The sequence below is a fragment of the Myotis yumanensis genome, unplaced genomic scaffold, assembly GCF_028538775.1.
Source record: "Myotis yumanensis isolate MYYU_CA2020_CCGP unplaced genomic scaffold, mMyoYum1.0.hap1 SCAF_9, whole genome shotgun sequence".
Taxonomy (NCBI): Eukaryota; Metazoa; Chordata; class Mammalia; order Chiroptera; family Vespertilionidae; genus Myotis; species Myotis yumanensis.
Genome location: NW_027223760.1, coordinates 32,969,495 through 32,991,738, shown reverse-complemented (window position 1 = coordinate 32,991,738; position 22,244 = coordinate 32,969,495). Strand labels below are relative to the sequence as shown.

Here is a 22,244-nt window from a genome sequence, read left to right as displayed (position 1 = left end):
CTCTATCCCCTGTGTTTCCTAAAACTGAACTACTTGTCTAAAGACTCGATGGAGCCCAGACGGCATGGCTTAGTGGTCGAGCCACGAACCAGGAGGTCACAGTTCAATTCCTGGTAGGGGTACATCCCTGGCTTGCAAGCTTGATCCCCAGTGTGCAGGAGGCGGCCAGTCAATGATTCTCTCTCATCATGATTTCTGCTTCTCCCTCTTTTCCTCTCTGAAATCAATAAAAATATCTTTTTAAAAAAATAAATAAAGGCTCAATGGATTCATGTTAAGTTTTTTTCTAGACAACACTGTAAATGCTGTTGTGTAGTTGTGGTCAATTACATCAAAAGACATGTAACATCAGGCTGTTACCCATTAGTGATGCTGTGCTTGGATACCAGATTAGAGTGATGATATCTTTCCCCGATATTCTACAATTTTGCTTTTTTCTCTTGAGACCAGAAAGCAATCTGTATCATCAGTGGCATTTCGGCACTGTAGCAAATATCTGTTTTCCCAAGGAGCTGCATATCCAGTGACTTTCATACCAACGAATAATACATTTCTTTGGGATTCATGAAATTATTTTAAAAATTCTTTCTATTACTATTAGTCTGTTTCCTTCAGTAAAGGAGAAATTCCCTAATCGTTTGGGTCTATATGGTCACCCTTAAATACAGTTCTAACAGAAAAGACAGGAGAGCTCTCTGGGCTGCGGGGCGCCTGGCTCCTGTGGCCCTCTTGCAGGGGCTGCGCTCCCCTGGGTGCACATGGTACACAGCCACGCTGGGCTCCACACAGGGACTAACAGACTTGAATCTGGCCTGAATGCGGGACCACACCCGCTGCAACAAGGGAAGGAAGCTCTGGACACTGGCCTTGTTTCTGGCTCTGCTGAACCCCAGCAGCACCTTTCCCAGGACTGGCTTCTGGGGACTTTGGAACCTGAGAGATGTAACTTCACACCAATAAAATCTTCTTCTGCTGTAGGCAGTTAGGCAGACATGAGCAGAGCAAGGACCCTGGGCCAGTTGAATTTCAGCTCCAGGCCCAGATAAACAACAAAACTGGCCACAGCTAACGTCAGGACCAGCTGCATGGAATAATGACCCCCTGCGCTGGAGCCAGCCAATCAATCAGTGGAGACCACAACCCTGAAAAGACACACCTGGAAAACTACTGAATATTCTATTAAGATATTTCCCTGGGGCCTCCCCTAAAATCTCCACCCTTGAAACCCTTAGGATGGAGGGCTCAGTGCCCTCTCCTTCCAGGGAGCACACCGTGCCTTTCTTTACCCGCCCCTCCCCTCACAGGCACCTTACCATTAGCTTCCCCACTCCCACACTACAAGGCCCTTCCTTTACCTTCATAGCGTGTTTCCTAAGCCTATTTCTTCTAGGAATTACTTCTTCTACCTCTGTAATTTACCAAATAAATTGTTCTCTTACAAAACAAAAAAGAGACAGGAGAAATGCTGCTGAAGCATTTAAAAGAATCTACTAAGCATTCAGGGAGAACAAAGAAGAGATAAATGCTGAGGGTATTACAAATATAAAATAGAAACTTGCTTTGGCTTACAGAGATCAAGATAGGTAAGAGAGGACTGGCACCACTTCAGAGTCACCTTGGCTTAGTCCCTGGGCTGCTGGCTCCTGGTTACTTCCATGTGGCTAGTGAGTTCCACTGAACTCCTCCAGGCGGAAAGCCTAGAGGGGCTGCCCCCTTCTGTTGCTCCCCTGAGACTTGCCCCCTCTATTTCCATCTTATATCGAAGAGTCCGGCCTCTTCCTCAAGAATGATCTCTCCCTTTAAATGAGACGCCCCACCACATCCTAATTACCATGGCAGTGTATTACTTTTTTATAGACCCATCAACATGGCCATTTCTAAATATACGACAAGAGCCATAGCCTCCAATAACGAAGAATTGGACAGAGTAACAGGGGGTTCATTTCCTTGTGGCTTCCTTACGAGAAAAATGGTGGAAGAACCCCTGGAGTCAAATTATTTCCCCTGGAACATAATAACCACCACCTACTGTAATAAGAAACAGAAGGTAATACAGTTTGCTTCTAACACCGACGTAAGTCCTGTCCGTTAAAATCAGCATCATATAAGGTTTCTACTATATTGTTAACTCCTCGTCTCTTTCACTTAAAAATAAGGGTCTGACTTTGACAACATCTTGCAGGTGAAATCAAGATGGATGTAATGGGAGGACTTACTGTTTGCAATTCACAGGGCATATCACAATGACCCTGAGATGACGAGGCCAGTATTTTCAGGCTGCAGGCAGTTTCAAATATGGGCCACAGTGGAACCTCTCCATTGTGTCATAATCAATCCAGGTTGTGCAATTTTAAACATAATTTACTCCTGTTAATTGCTAAAATCACAGGGAGATGAAACTACATTTAAATGGTTTAAAGGAGCAAAGGAAAGCAAATAGTAATACTCATTGTCCAATATATAAAGTGAGGGTGGTGATCTGTCCATCAAATGTGTAAAATCCGGAAGGGAAAACCTCTGTCAGCATCCAAAAATACGCTAAATTATGAAAAAGAAACATATGGAAATAGGAAGACAAGCTCTCAATTCCCAGACATGGGACATGGGGACATGTATCTTAAGACAAATACAAAGTGAATGCTAAATAGGATGCAGAAGGTGTTATGTACTCTGGGACTCGGTAAATGCCGTTGGTGCACGGCCGCATTACATTCAGCACACGTGGACTCTTAGGAGTGGAAGGTCCCTAGTAATGATCTCGTCTATCAGATTAAATTTTCACAAATTTAGTTCAAATGCCAGACATGAGTACATAGTCACAGGGAGAAGATGGCCTACAAAAGTAAACACCAGAGTAAAATCAAGTGGCAAGTTACCAGTTTGGGGAAAGAAGTCTCACGGGTGCTTAGGCAGTCATCGCCTGGGGTGACATAGGCGAGAGCACTTTGAAAGCGGCGGTTCCACAAGCAGAGAGACTCTTACACCAGATGCGGGTGAGGGTTTCTGATCTGTGCTATTACAGTTGTTCTCACTCTACGTCCGCCGGTCAGCCCACGTCCTCCCTCGAACAATGTCTTCTTCTCACCCACTTATGTGGTCTTCCCCCCTTGGAGAGGCACACAGCCAAGAACAGGTGTGAGAAGTGTGTGCAGAATTAAGGTTGGGAGTGCTGTCCACACTATATGCCTGTATCTGTGAGCCTAGATAGGTAATAATTTTAAAGAGTGCTTACTAATATAATATCATATGCCAACTCTACTGTAATAAAAAAATAATAATAAAGTTAAGAAAAAAATTAAAATTTGAAAAAAAAAGTGTTTAGCCCAGTGGTTCTCAACTTTGGCTGCACATTAGAATCACCTGGGAATCTTTTTAAAATCCTGATTTCTGGGCCTCATCCTCCGGAAATTCTGTATCTTTGTTACTAATGTTGTGGCCCCACCCCATAACAAAGAAACAGAATTTCTGGAGGATGAGGCCCAGAAATCAGGCTTTTAAAAAAAGATTCCCAGGTGATTCTAATGTGCAGTCAAGATTGAGAACACTGGTTTAGACAAACCAGTGTCTGGCACCCTGGAGCCCCAGGAGATACCCTGAGAGATGCCACTGGCTCTCCCCTTAGGGACATGGAGGCCCATTGGTGGAATCATGATTAAATGCTGATTTCCGTTCAAGAAGTATGAGTGAGAGGTGTGCTCCTGGGCATTCACAGTCCTGGCTTCCCACGGAATACCCTGGAAGGGATGGAGCACACCTGGTGGCCCCACTCAGGGCTTCCCATCTACCAGCCACAGGTGGGCCTTAGCTCTCTCCTCAGAGCCACTCTACAAGGGAAAAAATGGGAGGGTCCTTTAACATCATGGACGTTATCTTCCTTGTCTGTTAAAGTCCATCCCGCAGAGACAAGTGGGTGCATAACTCAATGTTGGCCCATGTGAGGAGGTTAGTGGCACAGATGGAACCCGCTCCACACGTCCCAGGTGCACATTCTGACTGCTGAGCAGAGGTTTCGATGCTTTCGATCCCCCAACTCTGGACCCAGAAAACAGAAAGCAGTCCTGTAGTGGGTTCTGTGGGACGCTGCCCAGCTGGCCCGTCAGGACCCAGCCCTCATCCCCCAGCTGTCAGTGGCTGAAAGCTCGCAGCTGAGGCCCTCTACTGGAGCTGCCCTGGGCAGAAGCAAGCTGCTCATCCAAGGGTATGCCCTCCCCTGGGGGCAGTTTGCATCCAATGACCAGTCAGCATGGGGGTAAAAGACCTGGTCCCCTTGTTTCTACGGGGCCCTCTCTGAAGGGCCCCCTAGGCTCTTGGGCACCTCATCGGTGGAGAAAGCCAGCCTAGAGTGAGTGTAGAGAGAGGGCAAGGGGAGGAATTGGACAATCTTGTGTAAAGCTTTGCTGCAAAAAGGGGAAAAGATGTGGAGGACCACCTGGCAAGGAGACTCGGTTCAAGAGCAGACTTTTTTAAGATGAGAAAAATAACAGATACTTATATGCTCCTGAGATGGATCCGTGGAGATAAAGAGAAGATGAGAGAAGTGTGCATTTGGCAGAGCAGTGCCAGAGGGGGTGGGATCTGGGGGCAGAGGGCCAGCTTTAGCTGGGAGGAGGGGAAGCAGATGGGTGAGGCAGCCTTAGCAGTGGGTACTGGGTGTTCTGGCCCTGTGGGCAAGTCTGCACCACTGCAGAGATATACTCCGGAAGTCACAGCTCTCAGACCTTGAGTATTCTGGCCTCGTGTACCCTGGTCCCACTGAAGAGACCAGAGTGTCTCAGAGCCGAAGATGCCTAACTTTTTTCACCCTGGGGCCAGGGTACCCCATTTCCTCCCCTCCCCACTCATTCGGTGCTCACATGGTAACGTCTGTTGGTTATATTGCTGCTTTGTGCATAGATCTGCCTATGAGGGTAAAAACAAGAGCTGATCCTATAGGCCCCTGGGTATTCTGCCCCATGTAACCACTTATCTGTCTGTGGGAATGCACAGCCCAGCTTTCGGGTTTTCTACCTTAGTCCCCTGAACTTGGTCACTCACTATGCATCCTCTCAGGAAAGATGGGTCCACTCAGAATGCTGACCACACCACACTCCTGACCCACACGAGGGGCAGTGCTGTCCAGTGGCCACACAGCGGATGCCCTTGCCTCACTGGAGACCGATATGCACACCCACAGTGGCCATGTGCAGAGGAAGGCTCCTTTTCTCTCTCACTTGGGAGCAATTAATCCACTGCTGAGGGGCTGGCCTGGCAAAAACGGCCCCAAATGTCACAGAGCCGGACTCTAAAATGCCTTCCCTTCTTGTCCAAATTTCATTCCCTGTCCAAGACAGCATGCAATCTCTTCCTCTGCAGAAAATCCTCCTCCACTCTATCAGGCTAAGGAACTCTCTCCTTCTGCCGAGCACATGTGGAACTCCCTGTCCACTGTCCACCCTAAGACACTCTATCTCACACCGTTTCACACAACCACCTGCACACACAGCAGTCTCCTTAACTAGACCACAGGCTCCTGGAGGGCAGAGGTCATGTGCTACCCATTTTGCTCACATTTCTCGAAGCTCAGGGTCGGTCCTCTAGAATGTGAGCCCAGGTCCGTCTTGTCCCACTCGCAGTGCCTCTCCCAGCGCCAACATGGAGCGTCAGACGCACAGCCCTCCCTCCGGGGCATCGCTTTCTCAGCTGCCAGCCAGCTGAGAACCTGGCTCCCCTCCGTTCTTCTGGGTCTCTTGACCACATTCTTGATATCCCAGGACTGGCTCCCCCCTGAACGAATGTCTCTGCTAGGTCTCTTTCTGTTGCCACTGCTGCTACCATTCCCTCTGTCCCTGTGGATCAGTAATCCACCTGGGGACGCTCCTCCCTGGGCCACACCCTCCCCTTAGTGGTGGGAATGTAAAACCAACACAGAATCCAAAGTTGCTTGGATGACAGGTCTGCCTTGTGCTGGGAGAAAAGTGGGCAAGGCAAGCAGAGGTTTCTTGCTTTTGCTTTGATGTTGTTTTTCTCGACGCTGTCTGTTTCCACGAGCCTTTTTCAACTGGGAGAATATTCCTCCGCTTGCCCAGCACATTTCCACTTTATGGTTTATTTAAGAGGCATGCTGAGAAAGCCGTTGTGGGTGCGAGGCAGGAAGTCATCCCGGCTCCGGGGGACAGATGGAATGACCCACTGGGACTCTGCCAGGCCTGTTCCTGAGAGAAAGTGGCAGAATGTTTCTGTCTGAAGTGGGTTTCCATAAACCTGGGCTCACGGCCAGTCTGCAGGGAGCCGGCTCCATTAGCCACGCGGGTGGGACCGCTTCCCCGCTCCGCATTCTCACTCAGGGAAAACGCCAAACACCTTCCTGTGAACTTTCCATTTTGCTCTTACAAACAAGGATTAGAACAGAGGTCAGCCATTTGAAACAGCTGGGGAGGCTGGAACCCTGCACGGAGTTGTGCTCCGAGAGGAAGTCAGCGCCAGAGAGGCCAACAAATGTCACCTTCTGTATTAATGGTATTTATTCTGTTTTACACACACACACACACACACGAAATTCCTAGACAGTATCACTTTAAAAAATTACATCTTCCTTCATTAATTCAACAAACACACCCTGAATGTCTGCATCTCCTGGGGCTTGACTGGTCCACTGGGAGAGAAAGGGGGACAACAGTTGAGAGGCCAAGCTGAGGCTGCAGTCTGAAGACCACCGCAGAGTGACAGACAGTCGGGTGGGGAGACAAGGAGTGGGCCCAGACCTTCCACTGGGGTCGGCCCCAGGCCCAGGAGAGGCCACGCCTCACAGGTCGGGCTTTCCCACCACGAAGGAGATGAACGGGGTCTTTCCTGTCATGTCACTCACTGACGATCCCATTGTGGAGGGTTTTCCTTTGCTCAGACTCATGACAGAGCCAGGCCGAGGAGCAGACAGCAGTGTGGAGGGGCTCCGGGAGGTCTTCCTCTCAGTTGGAAATCCTGCAGTGAAACTAATCTAATGTTTCTGCAATCCGGCAACGCGTCTCAAGGGCCTTGTCTATGTCCACCCCTTTTACCTCTGGGTTACTATGAAGAGAACCACATATGCACTGATGGTTACATGCGATAATGTTCAGTGCACAGTGTGACAAGGGAACACGAAAACAGGGGAAATGGATGCATTGAGGAATGGGTCCAGACTGAAGCGCCCTTTGCTGGAATGGAATTCATCTCTATGGATCATATTCTCAGCATACTTTAGACAGTGTCAATGTTTTGAAGTTACATTAAAAAACAGAATCACAAGTTTATAAGCAGTCTACTCATGTAAAAATGCAGTGAGATATTCACTTAAGCATACTTGATGCACTTTACTCTCTCTCTAAGAGAGGATCGATCATAGAATGAGGCTATTATGGGAGGAGGCAACTGGGTAGATGGTTTTTTGTTTTTTTAATGATTTTTAAAAATTTATTTTTAGAGAGAAAGGAAGGGAGAGAGAGAGAGAGAGAGAGAGAGAGAGAGAGAGAGAAACATTGATGCAAGAGCAAAAAACATCAATTGGCTGCCTCCTGCACGCCTCCCACCAGGGATTGAGCACACAACCTGGGCATATGCCCTGACCAGGAATTGAACCAGCAATCTTTTGATGCAATGGAAGATGCCCAATCCACTGAGCCACACTGGCCAGGGCACTGTCTGTATATCTCAAAAAGGGTATAAAATGTAAAAAAAATCCCATGATACAAACTCAGAAGACTGGTTAGCAGTGTTTCAGACCATTTTTCCTTTTTATGTTTTTCAACATTTCCCTGCTTTTCCAGAAGGAACAAGGCCTCTGTCTCCCACTGTCACCTGGTCTGGGCCATTTAGCCCCGCAGGTTCCAGTCCTGCTGGTCTTTAGGGCTTCACACGCTTGGTCTGTTGCCCTAAAGGCATCTGCATCCGGTGGTTTCCTCTGCTGGAACCCCATCCTCTCTGCTCCTCACTCCCTGCCTTCCTTCCACCTCTTCCCTTAGTTAACCCCTATCTACCCTTCAGGTCTCAGTTCAAGGTCACAATCACTCAGGAAAGCCGTTCTTCTCCCCGCCCCCACATCAGAGCGGGTCAGTGTAGACTCCAGTCAGAGCTCAGCATGGCCTGTCGTTACATATTGTTTCTATGATTATTTGTGTATTGACCAATAAGATTTTCTGGTTTTAAGAGATGGCTTTACCTCCCATTACAGCAGTACCCCCTCATGATGCATCAGTTTCAGTTGCACTCAACCTCAGTCCAAAAATATAAAATGGAAAATTCCAGAAATGAACAATTCACGTTTTAAATTGCACAACATTCTGAGTAGCATGATGAAATCTCCCACTGTCCTGCTTTGTCCCTCCCGGGACACAAACTGTCCCTTTGTCCAGGGTCTCCATGCTGCATACACTCCCTGCCATTCGTCACTCAGACGTCTCAGTCATCAGAGCCACTGTCGTGGTGTCACAGGGCGGGTGTGCACGTCCCCCTTATTTCCCTTAATAATGGCACCAAAGCACAGCAGTGATGCTGGCAATTCGGATATGCCAGAGAGAAGCCATAAAGTGCTTCCTTTAAGTGAAATGTATAGGAAAAATATCTATATTATAAAAACCCAGTGGCCCTAATGCCATAACGACCAAAGACCCGTCACCAGGAGGCTGCGTGCACAGCGAGTTGTGCACAGGTGGGAGGGGACTTGACTCTGGGTCTCACAGCGCAGCAGAACTCAGGGAGGTCCCGCAGCATGGCCCGGCGGGGTCTGGGGACCCAGGTCTCGCGTGATTTCACGCACTGGGTCACTAGTAGTATATATAGGGTTCTGTGCTTCCAATCCCACTGGGGCTCTCAGAATGCATCCCCCGTGGATAAGGGGGGAACACTGTATGCTCCTAGCATCCATCATGGTGCCTGGTCCCTAATGGGAACTCAAAAGTAAATGCTGAGTGAATGGACAGCCTTCCCATCCCATCACCAGATAGTTGGCTTGTAAAGGAAGTTCAAGCCTTCAAACAAGGACAGAGAGTGTCTTCGCCCTTCTCTCTCCCTGTGCACAGGGCAGTGACAGTAGTGGTGGTGTTTCAACAGGGCAGGAAGCCTTGGCTCTGCCCCCCGGTGGGGGGAGGGGGGGGGCTGGTGCGAGTGAGGCCCACAATCACAGTGGCCCAAATCCGACAAACCGAAAAGGGACATACACACGCAGCTGTCGGTGAATGAGCAGCCCCACCTGCAAAACCCTCTGAGCTCAATCCAGTCTCTGCCACTCCCTTTTGGGAGCCAGGAGACTGAGTAGCTTTAAGGTCCATAAAACATGTGATGAACTGTCACAGGAGAGTGGCTGTGCATATTCTGGGCTGGCCAGCCTGAGAGGTCTCTAGAGTAATAGAGCAGAGGTGAGCTAAGGACCTTGTCCAATCCGATCAAGACACTGAAGGGGTTGGGGGAAGGGAATCCATGTTCTGAAAAGAGGGCAGCTGTGAGAAGTCGGGGAGAAAACTGGGAGAGGGGAGAGAGGTAAAGAAAAATAGTGGAAACCTGAACAAAATGGTGGCATGAAGAGAGAAAACAGTACACCAAGGGAGCTGGGGAGCAGCCGAGCGTGGAGGGGCTGCGATGCCGAGAACCCTGGGCCCCTCCTCTCCGCCAGAACAAATTGCTCTGAGTTCACTGGAATGTGCAGTGTGTTAAATCCTGGGACACAAACGGGTCTTCAACACCAGGAAATCCATCTCTCTAGGTAACAGGCAATCAAGGAGGAGTCAGCATGGATTTGGAAAGCTAAGCACCGTGAGACAAATTTGTTCTGATCCTTGTGTGGAGTTTATTTTGGGGGAAGGGAAGCAACCCAATCATTTCACTCCTGGGCTGGAACCCGTGGACATGCTGTCAGGGTGCGCAGGAAGGAGGGGGGTGATCTGAAGTAAAAATGAGAAGAGTGTCAAAGGATTCCATCAGCGGGCTCCTCGGCCCCCGGGGACCCAGCACGCAGGTTATTAATAATAAATACTACAAGCTCTTATTTTTATGATGGCTCCAGAGGAATGCACACGCTCGCCAGCCATCATCTCTGACCTTATTGCATCCCTGCCAGCATGATAACAAAATCCTGCGTGGTTATAAAGTGCTTATGATTTACAGAAAGGTTTCCCCAACATCACTGCATTTGATCTTCCAAGTGGCTCTGGAGGCAGGCAAGACAGACAAAAGGAGGAAGTGACATTCCAAGCGTTAAGTGATTTGCCCATGGTCACTGTTGGGGGTTGAATTCTGTCCCCTAAAAAGATACGTTGAAGTCCTAATCCCCAGGACCTGTGAACATGACCTTATTTAGAAATAGGAAAGTGGGTCTTTGCAGACGTAATGAAGACATAAGCTAAGATGAGGTTATACTGGAGTAGTCTGGGCCCTTAATCCAATATGACTTGTATCTCTATGAAAAGAGACACAGCCCAGATGGCATGGCTCAGTGGTTGAGAGTCGACCTATGAACCAGGAGGTCATGGTTCGATTCCTGGTCAGGGCACATGTGGGGTTGGAGGCTTGATCCCCAGTGGGGGGCGTCGAGGAGGCAGCTGATCAATGATTCTTTCTCATCATTGATGTTTCTGTCTCTCTCTTCCTCTCTCTTGCTCTCTGAAATCAATAAAAATATATATTAAGACAAACAAACAAAAAGAGACACACAAAAAGAAGAAGGCCACATGACCACTGAGCAGGGACTGGAGGGACACAGCTTCGAGCCTAGGAGCACTGAGGATGCTGGGAACACCAGAAGCCAGGAGCGAGAGCATGGCCCTGCTGACATGACTTTTAGCCTACAGAACTGTGAGAGAATCAATCTCTTGTTTTAAGCCACCAGTTTGTGGGACTTTATTTGGCAACCCCAGGAAACTAGTCCCTCAAGCACAGCTGAGGGGTATGACTGCAACCCTGGTGCCCAGACGTCACACCCAACATTTCCAAATGCTCTGCCAGGGAGGCTCAGCTTACCACCGGCCATCCCTGCACCCTGGTTGGGCCACTCTGACATTCTCCTCTTTTCTCCCAGGCCACCAAGTCATTTCCCGTGGCTCTCAAAGGTCTCCATCACACAGCACTAGTGTGTCCCTGGCAAAATTTCTCCTCACACCTCTTGATTATTCTCCTCAACAAACTCCATTTCTGTAGGCAGTGGTCTCAGTTGTCAGTGAGGAAAACAATCCTATATAATAAAGAGGTAATATGCAAATTGACCATCACACCCTCATACAAGATGACCACTGCCATGTGGTCAAAGATGGCCGCCCCCATGTGGTTAAAAGATGTCTACCACAAGATGGCCAGCAGTGGAGGGCAGTTGTGGGCGACCAGGCCAGCAGGGGAGGGCAGTTGGGGGCAATCAGGCTGGCAGGGGAGTGGTTAGGGGGTGATCAGACTGGCAGGCAGAAGTGTTTAGGGGCAATCAGGCAGGCAGGCAGGCAAGTGGTTGGGATCCAGCAATCCCGGATTGTGAGAGGGATGTCTGACTGCCAGTTTAGGCCCGATCCCACAGGTATCAGGTCCAAACCGGCAGTTGGGCATCCCCTGAGGGGTCCCAGATTGGAAAGGGTGCAGGCTAGGCTGAGGGACACCCCCACCCCCAGTGCATGAAATTTGATATATTAATCTGATATATTAATAGTCTGATATATTAATAAAACGTGAGGTAACAAGTATACATTTTATAATGGTGACATTTATTGAGCACTCTGCACCCAGAACATTGTACACATTTCCTCTAATCCTAGAACATCCTGACAAGTCCAGACCATCAGTATCCCCACTTGATAGACAGGGAGCAAGACTCAAACAGGTTAAGGAAATGCACCCGGATTTACACAGATACTAAGGAGACAGCACATGAATCCAGGAGCCTTGATCCAAAAGCCCCGAACCCCCTCACATCAGATAGGGGACTTGGCTTCAGTGGAGGCCTTCAGGCTTGACTCTGTCATTGTACAGATGAAGGAACTGTCCTTCATCTTTGCCAAGGTCACACCCAACCTTACTCTTTAATTCACATCATGAGGGCCAATTTGAACCAGAATGTCTATAGGACGGATTTGGAGACAGCAATCCGGTGGGAAAGAAGAGGGTTCTCAAAGGTGGGATTTCACAGGGTTTTGCTTAGGACTGAGAAAACACCAAGTGTCCATATTAAAGAAGGGAAAACTAATGGAGATTCTGAGACAGAGGCTACCATCTCCCCACATTGGTCCTTGGCACCATCACTGGGTCACATATGTGTTTGGTTTAGTCTACAAGGTGTTTAAAAAAAATTTTAGTGAGTTATAACATGAAAAACTCAGGAGATACTACCTTCATATTTTGATTTCTAGCTTTAATTGAAGACATCAGAAGATCTGGCAACAGTTGGCCTACATTCTTACATACCATCATTGAGCTGAAGCTGAGAAGTGGCAAAGTGTGCCACTTCTTACTGCCCCTCACAGTGGCCACATGACACTGTGTCTTACATCAACACGTGTGCTGCTTTTCTTACCTCCGGCCCCCTCCATTCCTCAGGATGCCTGCCTGGCCTATGGAGTAGATATTTCAGTAAGTGATCCCTGGCCCAACTTTTTAATGTGTTCCTACCTGAGAGAGATACTTGTTCTTAAAGGGGGCACGCCCCAGTAGTATATTGAATGACTCTGTACTAAGACGGTTGCCTCTAGGAAACCATTTCAGGGCAGGAAAGAGGAATTGCTCCCTCATGAAGTAAGATTTGAAGGTGTTAGTTACAAAACAAATCAAAAGAAGTCACACTTGTTATTATAGGAAGAAAGCATATAAATCCATTATCTACAGATGTAAAATTATAACTAGATCTCAAAATGGTTTAGATACATTCATGAGTGATAAAGACATAAACAGACATCAAGAGGGAGTTGAGGCCAACCACCCTGACCCCCGACATGCCCCAGGCTTAATCTTTATTCAGAACAGCACTTCATTTCAAATGAGCAACTGAAAGAGATCTAACTTCCACAGAAGTCTCTTTTTCCCACCTGTGACATACAGGAGAGCAAGTTGGGGACAATTCTTAGTGACACATAAGGAAGGTCATTAAGGCCTGTGGACTGGAAGCCCCACTGGGCCCGAGGCAGGTGCACGTCCTGGCCTGCCCCTCACTAGCCTGACCTTGGCCAACCCCTTCACTGATGTCCAGCTTTCCCTCCCTCGGTAATTAAAACACTCCTGTCCACTCCAAGGGGTTCCTTGGAGGGTCCTCTGAGGCCGTGCGTGGAAGCACCAGCTGGACCAAGCTTTAACATCGTGGGCAACTGACCAGCCAAAAGGCACGTGCAATAGACTCAGGGAAGAGAGAGCTTTGTGATGCATTTGCTCTAAATAATCTGGCTGTCGACACCAAGATCCTAACGGAATTCCGAACTGTTGACTAAGCCAGCAGAGGCAAAGCCCCAGGGTGCCATGCCAGCCCCGTTCGTGACTCCCAACATTCTGACTCATGTTAAGATTCGCTCACTCTTTTTCGCAAGCAGTAATGAGCCACTCTGTTTAGGCCCTAGAGACTTTTGCAATGATTTATCTGCTCTACATTTTCTGCCCTGCCAGCTCTCCAGAACCCACTGGCATGGGAACTCGTGCACTGTCTTGTCCCTGGAGGACAGACTCACTTTTGCTTTCCCAGCCTTTGCTCTGTCTGTTCCAAAAAAAAAAAATGTCCTGAGCATTTGTCAGGGGGGCTCTAGGAGGGACAGCTAGAGTTGGGACACATCCCACTTCTCCTGTAGCTTACAAACCACTCATTCATTGCCTCCCTGCCCAGCAGAGGTGGGGAACTCACAGATGTAGACTACTCAATGACATCCAGTAGCCAGGCCCTAGGCCAGTCCTTCATCTGGGATGTCAGCAGAGGGACAACGCGATCTCAAAGCGCCAAATGCCCAACAGAGTGCTCCCAGATCCGAGAAACAACTGTCCGTGTCCGGGTCTACTTTTTCAGATTTACACTTTGATCATAAAATTACCTAGACCTGCCTGTTCCACGGAGCTCTTTTCTCTTAACAATCTTGCTAATAAACAGGTCTTTAAAACTTAAACATGTGTTAGGCTTTCAGGCTTATGACAGAATCGAAGAGGAAGCCAGCAGTTTTATTGGTGCCATAGGGAGAGGATTTTACTCTCTAGAGCATGAGAGAGGCTCAGGCTGCAGGCAACTTGTTTGTACATTTCAACGCCAAAACTGTCCACCTTGGCGTGACTACAGTGTTCCATGTTTATTTCCTTGCATCAGAACTGAGCAGTTTTTGCCCCAGGAACGCCCCCTGCCATGGAAAGCAAGGGTCTGACTACTGACACCCAGGAACTCCTCGGTGACAGTCTAAGATTGTAAGTCATGTCTTCATCGTGAGGCTTACTGAAAAGCCCTTAATTGTGATCGCCAGATAGTGGGTTCCCTCCCGCGACTCAGTGTGCTAATTAGCAATGGCATTTGTCAGACTAGCTGTCTTGCGGCAAAGGGGTCTCAAAAGCTGAATTAATTTAGTCATTGCCATGCACTATAGAGGCTTTGCCTTGTAAAAATAATCAACCTCCTCACCCCTCCTCTTCCAGGAAGGATGAGTTTGAAAGTGTCACAAAGACAAATTTCCACTTGTGATTTGCACTACAGTTAGAGTTGGGTTTGCAAATTCTGAGGCCTACAGGTGCTGGTAGGCAGCTTATTTTAATGATGAAGTGGGCCAGGTGTAAGAAACATGCAGCCTACTCTATCTATTCTTTTGTTTCCTGACTCCTGAGAGAGACAGTCTCTATTATGATTTTTTAAAAAAAAAAAAAAAAAGAAAAGAGAAAAGCATTTCAAGAGCGATTATCAGCTAACACTCAGCCCCGGTGTCATGGAGACAATAAAAAGAGGGTGACAGTGGCTCCATAATGTTAGGATGCTGGGTCAGCACTCTGTGTTTCCCTCGACCATTCCATCACGCTTCCAGGACAGCATAGCAACTGCAGACAGTATACTCACACATTACAGCATGCCAGCAGGAGGAAAGGGGCAGCAGGGGAAAGCCCCTCCCGAGGATCTAGCCTTTTATTTGGGATCAAAATCCTTACCAGAAGACTTCTCCCTTCCTCTTATTAGCTATAACAGTCCCAGAGACACCCCTACATGCTTGGGAAGAGGGAAAGGGGAGGATCTGTCTGAGCAGAATGGGGTGACCTTGACTGGCTCAGATCAATCAATACTCATCCTCTGAGGCTGTCAGAGGAACCTACCTTCCCCTCCCTGTCTTCATCTGAATGGAATCTGGGTTCTGTTAGCAGGAAAGCAATGGTCATGTGGCTACAATATAGGCAAAGTGTGCCACAAACCTAAACCTACAAAATAAATGTGTTAATTGCCAGAACTAGATGGCATGCACCCAAGAGTTCTAAAGGAATTCAAGAATGGAAACGCCCAAAGTATGTAACCTCCTCATATAAATGTCCACCAATTCTAAAGACTGGTTAATTGAAAAGCACTCCAAGATAGAGCTAGAGAAATGGCTGATGGAGCCTAAAACAAGAGGATATGAGCCACTGTGAGCCAAATCGTTTCAGTAACTCTTGTAAGAGTAGGTTATCATCACAATAGTTTATAGTCATTATGGTTAGAGTAATCTAACAATTGAGTTAATGATAATGGATCAATTAGGAGAGATTGGAATGCAGGTTGAAATAGAGTGGATTTAAGAGGCTGGATAAAAGCATGGCAGTTACTCTAAGAAAGTGGGAAAGAGAAATGCAATACAGTACCTTCAACAATACCATCAAGTGTGTTAATTATGCAAGACTCTACCTCGAGGAGGGCACCAAGCTGGTGAGCTATATACACTGAGGCAGAACTGATAAGTTCATCTCACTAAGACCAGATGTCAATAAAACACTAAGTGATAAGACAAAAAAAAAAAAAATACTAGTGCATGACTCCTGGATTTTATATGAGTCTCCAAAACAGAATGTATTGGGGCCATTCTATTTGATGCCAAATGTAGCCATTATTTTATGAAAAACAGTTGGTCACTCTGAGCCAGTTATGGTAACTACGAAGTGTCTGTGCAGGGGTACACACAGACATAAATGTGTGTGAGTATGTGTGTGTGAGTGTGTAAGACTGAACATATGGAAATGACTAATGAAGCTCTTGAAAATCACAATTCCACATCCATTAATGATTTGTCTAAACCCCATCTCTCCAAGATTTAGTAATTAATTTATTAAAATATTCATTTTAATAGATGGTTAATAAATCTAAAATCCCTGTTAATGGGAAAGCAATGTGCTTCAAACAAGAGAAAACTCATGTCTGCCTACTTGCTAGAATTCTTTGAGAAAGGAAGTAGGAATCTAGATAAAGAACAGAATTTCTTAATCATTAATAAAAGTTTCCCCACTCAAAGCTTTTTTAATTTATTAAGTAGGCTTGTAATGGAATTGAGGAAATAGGGTGCGGTTGGCAGTTCATATATAACATGTTGTTTAGGCAACGAGTATTTAAAAAGTGTCTCTGCAAAGAGAAGCATAATATGAAGAGCCTGGCTGCTAACAGGTAAGCACCAGGCCAGTGCCATTTAGCATCTTTAAAAATAATGTTGAGGGGAAAGGACATAGGGGATGTCTCACAGGTAACACCAACCTGGTATGAGGAGAGAAGAGTCAGGCTATTGCAAAAAAAGAGCCAGGAAACCCTTACAAGCCTGTGCCATTGGGAATAATAATCCTATATAATAAAAGGCTAATATGCAAATGGACTGAACGGCAAAACAACTGGACAACCAGTCATATGACGTGTGCTGGCCACCAGGGGGCGTGCGCGGAACATGGCGGGCGTCGGCTGCAGTGGGATGGTGGAGCAGGTGAGCGGGGGCACCAGCTGTGGATGGGACCAAGGTGGGCGCCAGACCAAGGCGGGCGCCAGTCACTGTCAGCAGGGCGAGCCTCTGGTGGTTACTGAAAATTCATTGCTCCTGTGTGCCATGGCCCCCCCCCCCCCCAATCCCCTGGCGCTCACACCTGCTGCCAGCACCGTCCCGCTCGCACTCGCTGCTGGCGATGGAGATGCCACTTGCATCCACTGCCAGTGCTGGCCTCGCTCCCATCCACAGCTGGTGCCAGAGCCACTGCTCACACCCACTGCCGGTGCCCGGCGATGGTCCCGATTGCTCGCAGCCATCAGCGGGTATGAGTGGCGGCTGCCAGCCCTGATTGCTCCCTGAGGGCTTCTCCACTTGCCCCTGCTCCTGAGGGGCGATTGGGTCAGCAGCCGCCGCTCACACCTGCTGATGGCACCGCCCGGCTCGCACCCACTGCTGGCGCTGGCTCCAGTCGCTCCATGCTATCAGCTGGTGCAAGCTGTGCTGTCAGCGCATGGGAGCGGCAGCGGTGGCAGCAGCAGCAGGAGTGGGGCTGCCAGCAGAGAGAGGACCAGGGGGCCGTGGTGGGAGGGGCCAGGCGGGGGTGCAGAGTATGGGCCGAGACTCACCCCTGTGCCTAACGCAGTCTCGCAGCCCACAGTTCCTTTCAAGGTGCACAAATTCGTGCACTGGGCCCCTAGTAATAATAATAATAATTGCATCAATGAAGGTAACAAGGTAATGAATACATTGCAATATAAATCACCCCTACTTCCCATGTGGGATGAAATGCTGAGTACCAGTTAACAAAGAATGGTTTCCTGAGGATACCTGCTCAGTGTGCTATTCATAACCTACATCATTAAAATGTTTTTCATCATCAAACTGTAAATTTGAAATATGGCACCAAGGATTATCTTTCTTCTATATAAACTGTAACATTTTAGTTTCTTAAATGCTATGTTCAATTTTGTCCTTAAGAAGTATATAACAGAACTGAAGTTCCAGATAAGAGCAGTTCAAATGGTTTCCAGGATACATGAGCTGCTGTATGAAGACAGAATTCCAAGAAGTTTGAGCATTTTTCATCTGTGGAATGGAGATTCACCTTGTTGGTGCTGTGGGCACTTCTAGTAGTCTAGAGAGCCTGGGAATGCCTTCTCAGGATGATGTTTTTAATCTTATAAAGCAGAATACACCACATTACTAAGAAAACCAATTATGATGCTATTTAATCTTCAAAATATTTTTATTTCTTTAAATGATTTTTTAATATTATTTTTATTGATTTCAAAGAGGAAGGGAGAGAGAGGGAGAGAGAGAAACATCAATGATGAGAGAGAATCATTGATCGGCTGCCTCCTGCATACCCCCCACTGTGGAATCGAGCCGCCAATCCAGGCATGTGCCCTTGACCAGAATCGAACCCAGGACCCTTCAGTCTGCAGGCCAACACTCTATCCACTAAGCCAAACATCTAGGGCTCATCAAAATATTTTTTTAAACAAATTGGTAATATAGTTATATATTTACTAACATAGTAAATACAAGGTCTGATGGCAGTCCTAATAAGCACTGTAGTTTCAAACTAGTGATGAGTATGAATTATATTTCTAGAAATCTGCAACAATTATAACATGATATGAAAATATTGTGATGCCTATTGCTGGTGTTTGTAATGAAAGAAAACACTAAATTTCATTTAGATGTTAGTGAGCAAAAAAAAAAAATGCAATTTTCCCCATTCAGGTTCATGACCTCCGTGGATTTCTCCCACAGGCCCCTGGGGAATGAGGGGGGGCGGCCACCCTGAGGCTTAGTACGCCTACCATACAGCAAGGGCTGGGAAAGAATATGACCAAAGTTTATCACATAATGAATAATGAAACTAAAACAAACAAACTCCTTTTACATGTTCACAAACATAAGGACAGGTGGAGGGGAGGGCATAAGATATATGAGTGAAGTGGCCTGAGAACCCAAAAAGCACAATTTTACAAGAAGCCTTAGAAAGCCTCGTTATTTTAGAAGATTGCACCTGCTAGAAATAGGAAACTTGTCCATTTCAGCCATCAAAGGCTCCTCAGAGAGGGGAGCTGGAGGCACTTGACCTCCAAGGTTGACATTTGAGGACATCATTGGTAGGAAGAGATAAAGTTGGAGACAGTGGCTCTGAACCAATATCACAATGCTTCTCTCCTTCTTTAAGAATCCACCCTTGTTCCGATTCAGTTTTTTTCTCTTCTCATGATGAAAACAAATTACAATCCACAATAACTGCATGTGTGTATTTCACCACAGAGCCCAGTTTCAGGTACTGAGCACTACATCGTGTGCCCCAAATATTAACTTAAAGTATATTTTATGGACCACAAAATATCATATTTGCAGAGAAGTGGGTAGAAAGTGATTTTAAGGACCAGAGAAGAAGTTGAAAGGAGTGAATAGGTGGGGTTCATAACAGTCAAGTTCTCAGGCAGAAACTGAGAATAAGATAAATGAACTGAAGTCGCCTGAATACAAAGGCAAATCAGCACCTTGGACAGCTCGTGCATGCAGTTATCCACCCCAAGGCTTTTGTTCTGACAGAAAGGGAAACCTGTGTGCAATGTCTGGGCTTCCCTGGTTCCACCTTGCCCTTCCAATCCAGCACATGCCCACTCCACCCCACTCAAAAATCAAAAGGTTCTGAGAGTGTCATTGTCGCTTCTTTCCCTCTTCAGAGAATCACAGATCTTCATCTGTTTTGGAATTTCCCTCAATTTATATTAGATGAATGACTGATGAAGAGATGGTCAGGGATCCTCCTTGAGGACCCCAATTTCTCCATGGCTACATGGCAGGAGGGAAACCCTGGTTCTGTTTTTGTCCCCAGATTTTTCATCCTTTGGACCCTCTTTATTTCCTGAGTTAGTCGCCAAGTCTGAACAGCAGCCAAAGCCCCGACAACATTAGTAAGAACATTTGATTCCCTTCAGTAAAACTGGAGACGGCCCTGATAAATGATCACTGTTCACCCTGGCTCTCAGTCTTCCCGAGGGACAGTCCCTCATCCTTTCCACACTTCTCATCGCAGCAGCAGAGAGTCTGGGTGAGGAAGCTGTTTACTCGGTCTGGCTGCCTTTAATAATTTTTTTCATTGACATGAATAATTTTGTTTCTTAAAAGCAAAACAAAAAACAAAACACATCAAAGGGTAAAAAAAATTAAGCTTAAATAGAGAGTAGCTGGGCTCTCCTAAACCTGTAAGAATATTCAAGATCAGTTCTCAGAAAAGGTGGAGAAGAAAGAAGACCTGAAGTCCTGAAGAGATGAAAGAAGAGGAAGAAACTCAGGGAAATGTCTCCGAAGGAGGTGGTGCAAACCTTAGGAACCATCAAAGTGAAATGAGGTGGAGAGCTGGGTTGCCACAGCTCTAAAGCTTCACAAGATTTTACTGTGGACAGTAATAATGGAGAGAAGTGGGTGAACAGGTAGGAAGAGAATACCAAAGAATACAAGAAACTGCTCTCAAATGAAAATAATTTAACTCTTGAGCACAGATGCAGGCACACAAGTGTGTATGCACATGCAAGTGTGGGCACACACCCCTCAACTCCTGAACTCCCCATTTTCCTGGAATGTACTGGAACAGTAGGCTGCTTACCTATCTTGTCAGAACTGTATGCCATACCAAATTTGAGGTTCTAGGGTTGTGGCTAAAAGTTAAAGAGAACTTACAGTGTATAACATCATCACCACAGCACCAAAAACATTTCTGCTCATACCACCAATTCTTTAATGTCCTTTGAGGACAGCTTATTCTAAAATAAGCAAACAAAAAACTATAGGATTTAGATGAGTATATTAAACTCAAAGTGTATATACTGCTACTGCCTACTGGAGCCTTTATAAGTTCCAAACCATAAGCAGGAGCAAGGCATGGGGGAAGGAGACCACAGACTCCTTGAAGCCTGCTAGAAGGGAGAGAGCTAGTTCTCAGCTTTGCTTTGCAAATAATTAGATGCCCACTCTTTCTTCTCTCATCTGATCCTCCTAACACTATGAGGTAAAGAGTAGGTTTATTCTTGTTTAGCTAATGAGGAAACTGAGACTTCAAAGAGGAATGAGACTTTCTCAAGGTCAAAAGGCTATTAAGTAGCAAACCTGCATCTTCTGGCTTCAAGTCCAATAATCAATATATGTATGCTACTTTGCTGTTTGCTCATCAGTGTAATTAAAACAAACTTATCTTTCCCCACCTTTTTTTGGTTTGGTTTTATTCATTCAATTAATATTTATTAAGTGCTAGTTGCTGGAGAAAGAAGGCCAAAAAGAATGGGTGCTATCTTAAAGCTGGTTTTCGATAATGTTCAAAATAATACTAACGAGAAAAGACAACAATATGCTATGATTCTAATAGGACAGGAGCAATAGGGCTTACACTCATAGTAGCAATAGAAGTCTGGAGTCATTAGAGATAGTAGCAATAGCATGTGTTTGAATTTCAGATACAGCTGCTCAACAATGCAGGTATCTTTTTTTAGCATAACCTGCCTTCAAAGAAAGTTAAAGTCTTCAGGCAGACAAGTGGGAGAGGATGCTCTTGTCAAAGGGAACACTATATGTGAGGCAAAAGATCTGAGACAGGGTGGTGTGTTCAAGGAACTATCAATGGTTCAGTTTTGCTCGAGAATAAAGTATGAGATGAGTCTGGAGAGATGGTGGGGTGAGGGGGTGCCAGCTCCATAAGGGCTTTGCACAGCATAGAAAGGTCTTCAGCTGTGAGCCGCCAGACTAGGGGGAGCCACGGAAGAATCCTCACAAGGGAGTGACATGATCAGATGTTCATGTTAAAGGGACATTCAGCAGCAATATGGACCTAGCCAACAGTTTGGCAGAGAAGGAAGAATTGAGGCAGGGAGACCAGCAAGAAGGCTGTGTTGTAGTCATGGCAACAGATGAAGAGGACTGAATTGAGGAGGTGGTGGAAGGGATGCCTCCAGGGCACATGTAAAAGTAAAATCCGCAGGATTTTGTGTTTGAATGTAGGGGTGAGGGAAGGAGAGTTACCTGAAACAATGCTAAATAATTAAAAACAACTGTGAATGTCTCAAGAACAGAGGATGTGCCATATTCATCTTTGATTCTCTCTGGTCTCATAGTGAGCCTGGTACATTTCTCAAATTTCTTTCTGACTTCCCTCTGCAGTAGCATTATGAGGTTGGGACACACCTGCTAATTACTTACTTGTGTGTTTCCTATGTAGGAATACCTGGTTGGGGGATCTAAACTTAGGGGGTGATCAAAAGGTCATGCAATTAGGAAATTTTCCAGATATTCAAAAAGATGACATGAGAAGGAAGAGTCAATCAGGCATTCAGATCGAATGGAATAGTGAAATGATGAACT

At 46.5% G+C, this 22,244-nt stretch overlaps 1 protein-coding gene across 1 annotated transcript in view; it reads right to left on the bottom strand.

The window, feature by feature from the left end:
* TMEM178B (transmembrane protein 178B) overlaps positions 1-22,244 on the bottom strand; it is a 347,775-nt gene that overhangs the window by 85,632 nt on the left and 239,899 nt on the right. The gene's annotated exons all lie outside the window — the stretch shown is intronic.